We start from the raw sequence: 11,914 nt of genomic DNA, 5'->3' as shown, positions 1-11,914 counted from the left end.
ACAATTGAAATGCTAATCCTTTGCACATGAACGCTCACTCATTCGGGAACAATTGCAATCAATATATATATTTACGCTCAGTGTGTCTTGATCGCTGGTGAAAAGTTTGTTGTGGGTTGTGGTTAGAGTGGATTGTTCAAAGTGACATTCATTAGTTTCGTTATAGATGGATGTTTCGGCGGTTGTCGTTCTTCGCGTTCAATGATACCGAATTCCTAGCTGCAGACTAGTAATTCATATCAAAGATTTGTTCTTATTCTGTCGGTATCGATAGTCTATGAGTTTAACCACGTGGTATGGTTAAAAGATTCAGCAATGGTCTACAACCTTTGTCTCATCCTAATGGAGAACAACATGGTCTGCAACCTTTAGCCATCTCGTAATTGAGGTAAACTCGGTCTGCTGATCGAAAACCCGAGTGGGGTTTTTATTCGGAAGGGCCGAAGAGGGCTGTCCCAGGATGTCTGACCCTAAACTAGGCTCAGGGGCGGTCCTCTGATTTAGTTCAAATAAAAAAGGAATTGTATTTTTCTTCATTAAACAGTCCAAAATCATATTACACAATTATACAAACAGTATCATACTCACTCATTCATCTTATACAACAATTAGATGTAAAACCTCATATCTGAGGCTATTATATAAACAGCGTTATGGTAATGTGGCCACACCATCTCCCATGAGCTTCCCAAGTTGTGACAAATGGACCAGTTCGTAGCTGGATTCTTCACCGACCTTTTATACTTTCTCCTGAACATGAAATTTGTTCGTACCTCAAGTTCTGTGAGGTGGAAGAAATTCCTTTGTGCTCCATGAAAATCAACTCTCTATTACAGGTCGACCGAACGCCCATACTGATAATGATTATTGGAGGACCAAAAAAGCCGATACCGATTAATCGGCCAATTAAAAAAAACAAAAATGTATTTGTAATAATGACAATTACAACAATACTGAATTAACACTTATTTTAACTTAATATAATACATCAATAAAATCAATTTAGCCTCAAGTAGATAATGAAACATGTTCAATTTGGTTTAAATAATGCAAAAACAAAGTGTTGGAGAAGAACGTAAAAGTGCAATATGTGCTATGTAAGAAAGCTAACGTTTCAGTTCCTTACTCAGAACATGAGACCATATGAAAGCTGGTGGTTCCTTTTAACATGAGTCTTCAATATTCCCAGGTAAGAAGTTTTAGGTTGTACTTATTATAGGACTATTTCCCTCTATACCATTTGTATTTCAATAACCTTTGACTATTGGATGTTCTTATAGGCACTTTAGTATTGCCAGTGTAACAGTATAGGTTCCATCTCGCTCCTGCCTGGGCTTGTACCAGCAACACAATGACAACAGCCACCACATCGAAGCAGGGTTACCCATGCAGAGCAAGGGAAACAACCACCCCTTGGCTCAGAGTGAGTGAAGTTTGAAACGCTATTAGCGAGCGCTAACTAGCCAGCCATTTCACTTCGGTCACACCAGCCTCATCTCGGGAGTTGATAGGTTTGAAGTCATAAACAGCGCAAGGCTTGACGCACAAGAAGAGCTGCTGGCAAAACGCACGAAAGTGCTGTTTGAATGAATGTTTACGCGCCTGCTTCTGCCTACCACCGCTCAGTCAGATACTTAGATACTTGTATGCTTGTATGCTCAGTCAGATTATATGCAACACAGGACACGCTAGATAATATCTAGTAATATCATCAACCATGTGTAGTTAACTAGTGATTATGATTGGTTGTTTTTATAAGATAAGTTTAATGCTAGCTTGCAACTTACATTGGCTTAATGCATTTGCGTAACAGGCAATCTCCTTGTGGAGTTCAACGAGAGAGAGGCAGGTCGTTATTGCGTTGGACTAGTTAACTGTAAGGTTACAAGATTGAATCCCCCGAGCTGACAAGGTGAAAATCTGTCTTTCTGCCCCTGAACGAGGCAGTTAACCCACCCTTCCTAGGCCGTCATTGAAAATAAGAATGTGTTCTTAACTGACTTGCCTAGTTAAATAGAGATTAAATAAAGGTGTAAAAATAATACCCAAAGAGGCCAACGTCATGACACTAGACATGGCTTTCACTTTGAAGGCTAATGTGTCTGTTACACTAACTTAGAGTTGCATGGAAATACGATGACATTGCTAAATTAGTCAAATAATTAGTAAGAAACAACTTCCATATTTGGATGTTGTCAAATGTATTTTAGAGAGATGCAGCCATTACTGTTACTAGCAAAGCTCTAGCAAAAAATATCTAGCAATGCTGGTGCTAGCTAAAATACAGTGGTCCCCTCAGTCTTAGTTAGCTGGCTGAAGTTCTACTGCATTTTAAGTCAATCTGGCAACTTCACAATCATGACAAAAGGTTTTCCCTCCAATTATTTGCCTTCTTTGAAGAGTTATCGTGTTTCCCATCCAAATCTGAGTTGTACTGGGGTAGGCTAATGTCAGCCAGGTAACGTTAGCTTGCTAGGTAAAAAGCTCATTTCAGCTATGCTAGTGATTATAATAAATTATTATAAAAATAGACTTAACCAGATACGTAACCAGCAGTCTATGGTCTAGCTACTGGTATGCTCACCGCCACTGTGGCCCAACAACCTATTCCTAATGATAGGGTCCATTGGCAGGGCATGCAATCTCTGGTTGTTGGCTGTGCATCCTGCTGGAAGCATGCATTGCATGGTCAATCTGTATAGGGCTTTTCAGTCTCAAGCGGCCGTGATCCTTTGAACGTGTTGGGGGCGATGAAACAATGGAGCCCAATCAATGAAGGCAAGCGACGTGTGAGGAGGGGCGATTTGCATGTGGAGCTTGGCAAAAGGGGGTATGATTTGTTGACATACTTGTTATCCAAACCCAACCTTCATTTTCTCGTGACGCGCTAAGGTTTCAAAATATTAGATGCAACTGACTTTATGACCAAAATTATCGGATTTACACTTTGTAATCAATTTTGACACTAGAAAACATATTTCTGACTCACATTGATGCCACATAATCCGTTTTCAAAGGGATTAGTTGTTTTTTAGGGGCAGTATCTCTATAAATGAATCCCTACCTAATATAAACATGGCGTTTATTGGTGGTCTATTTGTACAGAACAAAACAGCCACCCCTTTTATCTTTTTGTTTAATTTTATTATTTATTTAGCTCAGTTAGAGGGACCTTGTCACGTCTGCTCTCGCTCTTCCCTTCCCATGGCGCTTGAGGGTGCCAGATTACCCTGCATCACACCCTCCTGCCATCCATCACTCACACCTGCCCTCCCTCGTCACTCGCATCAGCGTTATTGGACTCACCTGGACTCACTTATCACATGTACTTTTCCTCCCCTATATTTGTCTGTTTCCTTGCTCTGTTCCCCGCTGCTGCAATGTATTGTTTTTGTCTTTTGAATTTGTTCTGCCGCTGTTCCTGTCTCGTCTCTGTCCGTTATAATTAAATGTTTTACTCCCCGTACCTGCTTCGTCTCTACAGCATAATTCCGTGTGACAGAATGCAGCAGCCATACATACGAAGCATTGGGGAGTACTGGCGTTCCGGTTGGAATGGTGGCAGCGGCTCTGGGTCGTCACTGATGGAACCGGGGATGCCCTAGCCAGCTCGTCGGGCTTTCACGCCCTAGCTGGCTCAAGAAGTTTCCTTGCCTCGGATGGCGCTCATCCCACTTTGGGCCTCAGCCGGATCGTCAGTTCTTGTTCGCCCCGCTGATCCAGGAGTTTTCGTTTTGTTGGTGACGTCGGGGTGGATCCCGTCACCGATGGCTCCGGGGGTGCCTAAGCCAGCCCGTCGGGCTTCCATGCCCTGGCTGGCTCGAGAGGTTTTCCTGGCTCGGCGGCTTCCCATCCCACATCACACTTCACTGGATCATCGTGCTTCCCCTTCTGCTGCGGGATCGACAGGTGTCTTGCCTCAGCCGGATCGTCAGGCTCTCATGCTCCTGCCGGTTCGCCGGGCACCAGATTACCCTGCATCACACCCTCCTGCCATCCATCACTCACACCTGCCCTCCCTCGTCACTCGCATTAGCGTTATTGGACTCACCTGGTCTTACTTATCACTTGTTATTTCCTCCCCTATATTTGTCAGTTCCCCAGCTCTGTTCCCTGCTGCTGCATTGGTTGTCTTTTGTCTTAGGCACAGCATCAGCAAACAGAAACTGTCTCGTTATATGTCCGTCATTTATTAAATGTTACTCTCTGTACCTGCTTCGTCTCTCCAGCGTCATTCCATGTGACAGACCTGCCAATATCCCTTCAGCAGATCGAACTTGTTTTTTTATCTTTATTTTACTAGGCAAGTCAGTTAAGAACAAATTCTTATTTTCAATGACGGCCTAGGAACAGTGGGTTAACTGCCTGTTCAGGGGCAGAACGACAGATTTTGTACCTTGTCAGCTCGGGGATTTGAACTTGCAACCTTTCGGTTACTAGTCCAATGCTCTAACCACAAGGCTACCCTGCCGCCCCTGTTAACCTACTTAGCAGTGCCAACATGGTCCACATAGTCCTCAACCCTGGGCGAAGGGTATGAGTCTGACAATGAGTTTGAGAAAATCGGAAACAAAAGTGCAGAGACCCATCCGGCTTATATACCAATATGCAGGGTGTACTCCACAGACTGTTGCCAAGTTGTGCAGTGCTCAAGCATACATTTTACCTCACTACAGTTTCTCTCTTTTCAGGATTCACTCGAGTCCCCAACGTGTCATGCTCTAGTACATTTGATTAAGTTGGCACATCTGAAAATAAACCCTAATATTCTAAAAGCAGTACCACAATGTTGCCTTTCTCCTCCGGAGACAATTGTGCCAAAAAGCCCTCAAGGTTTTCCAGAATCTCTGCGTTACTCAACCGTCCCAAAAAGCACAGGCTGTATTGGGCTTTCCTCGTGCTGTCAATGACGTATTGGGCTTTCCTCGTGCTCTCAAGGAAGTATTGGGCTTTCCTCATACTCTCGAGAAAGACTATAGACAACACCGACTTCTCCACCCAATCACAGCGGGAGAAGTATGGTTTCAAAATGTTGACATAACACAGTCGTTTTTTCCCCCTGAGCTCCGGTGTGGCGATGAGGTAATCCAGATATATATTTATCTTTATAGGGGTAAGGGCCTGAAAAGAGAGCTTACAACGGTGACCCCAGATTCTTGAACAGCCTCCCGTGCTACAAATAGCACTAGAGGGACCCTTTCATCCCAGTCTTTCTCAAACTCAAAGCCGTAAACTCTCAACATAGACTTCAAAGTCTGATGAAGTCTCTCAAGAGCACCTTGAGACTCTAGGTGGTAGGCACTAGAGGGGCAATGGGTAGCACCCAACTGCTGTAGCACTTGCTGGAAGACCTTTGGCATGAATCAAATCAAATTTTATTTGTCACATACACATGGTTAGCAGATGTTAATGCAGGTGTAGCGAAATGCTTGTGCTTCTAGTTCTGACAATGCAGTAATAACCAATGAGTAATATAACATAACAATTCCACAACTACTACCTTATACACACAAGTGTAAAGGGATAAAGAATATGTACATAAAGATATATGAATGAGTGATGGTACAGAAAGGCATAGGTAAGATGCAGTAGATATTATCAAGTACAGTATAAACATATGAGATGAGTAATGTAGGGTATGTAAACATAAAGTGCATAGTTTAAAGTGGCTAGTGATACATGTATTACATAAAGATGGCAAGATGCAGTAGATGATATAGAGTACAGTATATAGATATGCATATGAGATGAGTAATGTAGGGTATGTAAACATTATATTAAGTAGCATTGTTTAAAGTGGCTAGTGATACATTTTTTACATCAATTTCCATTATTAAAGTGGCTGGAGTTGAGTCAGTATGTTGGCAGCAGCCACTCAATGTTAGTGGTGGCTGTTTAACAGTCTGATGGCCTTGAGAGAAGCTGTTTTTCAGTCTCTCGGTCCCAGCTTTGATGCACCTGTACTGACCTCGCCTTCTGGATGATAGCGGGGTGAACAGGCAGTGGCTCGGGTGGTTGTTGTCCTTGATGATCTTTATGCCCTTCCTGTGACATCGGGTGGTGTAGGTGTCCTGGAGGGCAGGTAGTTTGCCCCGGGTGATGCGTTGTGCAGACCTCACAACCCTCTGGAGAGCCTTACGGTTGTGGGTGAAAAGTTGCCGTACCAGGCGGTGATACAGCCCGACAGGATGCTCTCAATTGTGCATCTGTAGAAGTTTGTGAGTGCTTTTGGTGACAAGCCGAATTTCTTCAGCCTCCTGAGGTTGAAGAGGCGCTGCTCCGCCTTCTTCACGATGCTGTCTGTGTGGGTGGACCAATTCAGTTAGTCTGTGATGTGTACGCCGAGGAACTTAAAACTTACTACCCTCTCCACTACTGTTCCATCGATGTGGATAGGGGGGTGTTCCCTCTGCTGTTTCCTGAAGTCCACAATCATCTCCTTAGTTTTGTTGACGTTGAGTGTGAGGTTATTTTCCTGACACCACACTCCGAGGGCCCTCACCTCCTCCCTATAGGCCGTCGTTGTTGGTAATCAAGCCTACCACTGTAGTGTCGTCCGCAAACTTGATGATTGAGTTGGAGGCGTGCATGGCCACGCAGTCGTAGGTGAACAGGGAGTACAGGAGAGGGCTCAGAACGCACACTTGTGGGGCCCCAGTGTTGAGGATCAGCGGGGTGGAGATGTTGTTACCTACTCTCACCACCTGGGGGCGGCCCGCCAGGAATTCTAGGACCCAGTTGCACAGGGCGGGGTCGAGACCCAGGGTCCCGAGCTTGATGACGAGTTTGGAGGGCACTATGGTGTTAAATGCTGAGCTGTAGTCGATGAACAGCATTCTCACATAGGTATTCCAGATGGGTTAGGGCAGTGTGCAGTGTGGTTGCGATTGTGTCGTCTGTGGACCTATTGGGGCGGTAAGCAAATTGGAGTGGATCTAGGGTGTCAGGTAGGGTGGAGGTCATATGGTCCTTGACTAGTCTCTCAAAGCACTTCATGATGACGGAAGTGAGTGCTACAGGGCAGTAGTCGTTTAGCTCAGTTACCTTAGCTTTCTTGGAAACAGAATGGTGGCCCTCTTGAAGCATGTGGGATAAGGATTGATTGAATATGTCCGTAAACACACCAGCCAGCTGGTCTGCGCATGCTCTGAGGACGCGTCTGGGGATGCCGCCTGGGCCTGCAGCCCTGCGAGGGTTAACACGTTTAAATGTTTTACTCACGTTGGCTGCAGTGAAGGAGAGTCTGCAGGTTTTGTTAGCGGGCCGTGTCAGTGGCACTCTATTGTCCTCAAAGCGAGCAAAAAAGTTATTTAGTCTGTCTGGGAGCAAGACATCCTGGTCCGTGACGGGGCCAGTTTTCCTTTTGTAATCCTTGATTGACTGTAGACCCTGCCACATACCTCTTGTGTCTGAGCCGTTGAATTGGGACTCTTTGTCTCTATACTGACGCTTAGCTTGTTTGATTGCCTTGCGGAGGGAATAGCTACACTGTTTGTATTCGGTCATGTTTCCGGTCACCTTGCCCTGATTAAAAGCAGTGGTTCGTGCGAATGCTGCCATCAATCCACGGTTTCTGGTTTAAGAATGTTTTAATCGTTACTGTGAGTATAACATCGCTGATGCACTTTCTAATGAACTCGCTCACCGAATCAGCGTATTCGTCAATGTTGTGGTTGGACGCAATGTGGAACATATCCCAATCCACGTGATCGAAGCAGTCTCGAAGCGTGGAATCAGATTGGTCGGACCAGCGTTGAACAGGCCTGAGCGCGGGAGCTTCTTGTTTTAGTCTCTGTCTGTAGGCTGGATGCAACAAAATGGAGTCCTGGTCATCTTTTCCGAAAGAAGGGGGAGGAAGGGCCTTATATGCGTCATTGAAGTTAGAATAACAATGATCCAGGGTTTTACCAGCCCTGGTTGCGCAATCAATATGCTGATAGAATTTAGGGAGTCTTGTTTTCAGATTAGCGTTGTTAAAATCCCCAGTTACATTGAATGTAGCCTCAGGATATGTGGTTTCCAGTTTACCTAGAGTCAAATAAAGTTTGTTCAGGGCCATCGATGTGTCTGCTTGGGGGGGAATTACAATCGAAGAGAATGCCCTTGGTAGATAATGCGGTCGACATTTGATTGTGAGGAATTCTAAGTCAGGTGAACAGAAGGACTTGAGTTCCTGTATGTTGTTATGATCACACCACGTCTCGTTAACCTGTTGCGACGAGCAATCCCGTATCCGGGATCCTATTTATAGCCTCAAGCTCATTACCATAATGCAACGTTAACTATTCATGAAAATCGCAAATTAAATGAAATAAATATATTTGCTCTCAAGCTTAGCCTTTTGTCATCTCAGATTTTCAAAATATGCTTTTGAACCATAGCTAAACAAGCATTTGTGTAAGAGTATTGATAGCCTAGCATAGCATTAAGCCTAGCATTCAACATGCAACATTTTCACAAAAACAAGAAAAGCATTCAAATAAAATCATTTACCTTTGAAGAACTTCAGATGTTTTCAATGAAGAGACTCTCAGTTAGATAGCAAATGTTCAGTTTTTCCCCAAATATTATTTGTGTAGGACAAATCGCTCCGTTTTGTTCATCACGTTTGACTACGAAAAAAACCTGTATCCAGGAGTGTAATTATCGCCGCAAGCTCATTAGCATAACGCAACGTTAACTATTCATGAAAATCGCAAATGAAATAAAATAAATATATTAGCTCTCAAGCTTAGCCTTTTGCTAACAACATTGTCATCTCAGATTTTCAAAATATGCTTTTGAACCATAGCTAAACAAGCATTTGTGTAAGAGTATTGATAGCCTAGCATAGCATTAAGCCTAGCATTCAGCATGCAACATTTTCACAAAAACAAGAAAAGCATTCAAATAAAATAATTTACCTTTGAAGAACTTCAGATGTTTTCAATGAGGAGACTCTCAGTTAGATAGCAAATGTTCAGTTTTTCCAAAAATATTATTTGTGTAGGAGAAATCGCTCCGTTTTGTTCATCACGTTTGGCTGAGAAAACCCCCCGAAAATTCAGTCATTAAAACGCGAACTCTTTTCCAAATTAACTCCATATAATATCGACAGAAACATGGCAAACGTTGTTTAGAATCAATCCTCAAGGTGTTTTTCACTTATCTATTCGATGATAAGTCACTCCTGGCAGTTTAGTTTCTCCTCTCTTCAAAATGGAAACATGCACGCGCCTGGAGATTACGCAATAATTTTGACGGAGGACACCGGGCGGACACCTGGTAAATGTAGTCTCTTATGGTCAATCTTCCAATGATATGCCTACAAATACGTCACAATGCTGCAGACACATTGGGGAAACGAAAGAAAGTGCAGGCTCATTCCTGGCGCATTCACAGCCATATAAGCAGACATTGGAACACAGGGCATTCAAAATCTGGACCATTTCCTGTATGAAATTTCATCTTGGTTTCGCCTGTAGCATTAGTTCTGGGGCACTCACAGATCATATCTTTGCAGTTTTGGAAACGTCAGAGTTTTTTCTTTCCAAAGCTGTCAATTACATGCATAGTCGAGTATCTTTTCGTGACAAAATATCTTGTTTAAAACGGGAACGTTTCTCGAAGAAGTTAATCATAAGGCATACCTCCCGCCCCTCTTCTTACCAGAAAGAGGCTTGTTTCTGTAGGCGCGATGCGTGAAGAAACCAGCTGGCTGCACCGACTCCGATAGCGTCTCTCGAGTGAGCCATGTTTCCGTGAAGCAAAGAACATTACAGTCTCTGATGTCTCTCTGGAATGCTACCCTTGCTCGGATTTCATCTACCTTGTTGTCAAGAGACTGGACATTGGCGAGTAGTATGCTAGGGAGTGGTGAGCGATGTGCCTGTCTCTGGAGCCTGACCAGAAGACCGCTTCGTTTGCCCCTTTTACGGCATCGTTGTTTTGGGTCGCCGGCTGGGATCCAATCCATTGTCCTGGGTGGAAGGCAAAACACAGGATCCGCTTCGGGAAAGTTATATTCCTCGTCATAATGATGGTGGGTTGACGTTGCTCTTATATTCAGTAGTTCCTCCCGACTGTATGTAATGAAACCTAAGATTACCTGGGGTACCAATGTAAGATATCACACGTAAAAAAAAAAATACTGCACAGTTTCCTAGGAACGCGAAGCGAGGCGGCCATCTCTGTCGGCGCTGGAAGTAGCTCAATCGGACAAAATAGAACCTTGGTCCGATTGGACTACCTGCGGAAGTCCAAACGTTGACAAGAACACCCTCCAAAATGAAGGATTGGGCTGTTTAGCATCACCACTCTACAGAGACATACACATCTGATCCAAGTCTTAACAGGCTTGAGTGCACCCGCATTTTCTGCATAATTTTTCAGTTTCAACTTATTACACAGAGACAGTGCCTGTGTCCGAATACCCATACTAGCGTACTACATACTAAAACTGCATACTCTTTACTCAACGTTGCATACTTTTCAGCATGTACCATTTAGTAAAATGTATGCAGTATGCCGCAATGCAGTAGCGGCTCCTGATTCGCTGAGTAGGTGGGGTCGACCGAGTGCTGTTGGATTTTTCCAAATTCAACAGACATGGATTGCATTAACCAGTCTGGTGATGGCTCATTTCCAATTTGATTAACCCTTTAACCTCTTGCCTCTAGTTGGGACGCTTTTTAAAACTCAAAAGTTCATTAAAATACACATGCAGGGTATCAAATTAAAGCTACACTCGTTGTGAATCCAGGCAACAAGTCAGATTTTTAAAATGCTTTTCGGCGACAGCATGAGAAGCTATTATCTGATAGCATGCACCAATACACTACAACAGAAAAGCACAGCAGGGGACGTAAACAAAATAATTAGCATTTCGGCGTTACACAAACCGCACAATAAAATAGAAAACAGTCATTACCTTTCACCATCTTCTTTGTTGGCACTCCTAGATGTCCCATAAACACTATTGGGTCTTTATTTCGATTAAATCGGGCCATATAAAGCCAAGATATCGTTATATGTAGACTGTGTGATAAACAAAAAAACAGCGATTTCACAACGTAACGTCATTTTTTTAAAATTCAAAAAGTAGACGATAAACTTTCACAAAACACTTCGAAATACGTTTGTAATGCTACTTTAGGTATTAGTAAACGTTAATAAGCGATAAAAATCATCCATAGGCGATGTAGAAATCATTAGCTGTCGTCTTGGAAAAAATTTCAGGAGAGAGCTCTTCCGGAATGATCTGGGCGGAGACCGGAGGTAAGTCGTGCCCCTCTTTCGGTTCAACCAAGAATCAAAGATGATTCAATTCACAAGACTCTAGACAACATGGGGATGCTGTGGGAGTTGAATGCTCGGTCTTATCTAATTCGGCTCACTGTTAACAATTGCTGGAAGTGGCGCAAGGATATTTATTTCCATTTTCTGTGATCAGGTTTTCCTGCGCTTTCCGATGTAACGCACGTTATGTAATAGCCACAGTCGTGATTGAACCAGTTTTAAAAACGTCCGAGGGTTTCCTATCCACACATTCTAACCATATGAACGTACTATATTCCTGGCATGAGTAGCAGGGCGCTGAAATGTTGCGCGATTTTTAACAAAATGTTCAAAAAAGTAGAGGGTCGACTGAAGAGGTTAACGTGTACGAAATGCTCAACTCAGTGGCCCTGCCCATGTGAACAGACATTTGTTATAAACTATGAAACACGCCCTTCTATCCCCTCCTATATAAAGCCCTTGACGAAAATGTAACTTTGTGTTCCGAGTACGTTACGGCTACAGTCCTTTGTTTAAAAGGGCTCAGATAATAAGCTGTTCCAAGAACATGTGGACTTGAGGTCCCCACGTTGAAAGGAAAAAGACCACCTACAGAACTAAGCCAACATTAGAGAACCTAATGAAATTAGCATCAAAT

Source organism: Oncorhynchus nerka, linkage group LG8 (genome assembly GCF_034236695.1).
Source record: "Oncorhynchus nerka isolate Pitt River linkage group LG8, Oner_Uvic_2.0, whole genome shotgun sequence".
Lineage (NCBI taxonomy): Eukaryota > Metazoa > Chordata > Actinopteri > Salmoniformes > Salmonidae > Oncorhynchus > Oncorhynchus nerka.
This window is presented reverse-complemented; position numbering follows the sequence as displayed.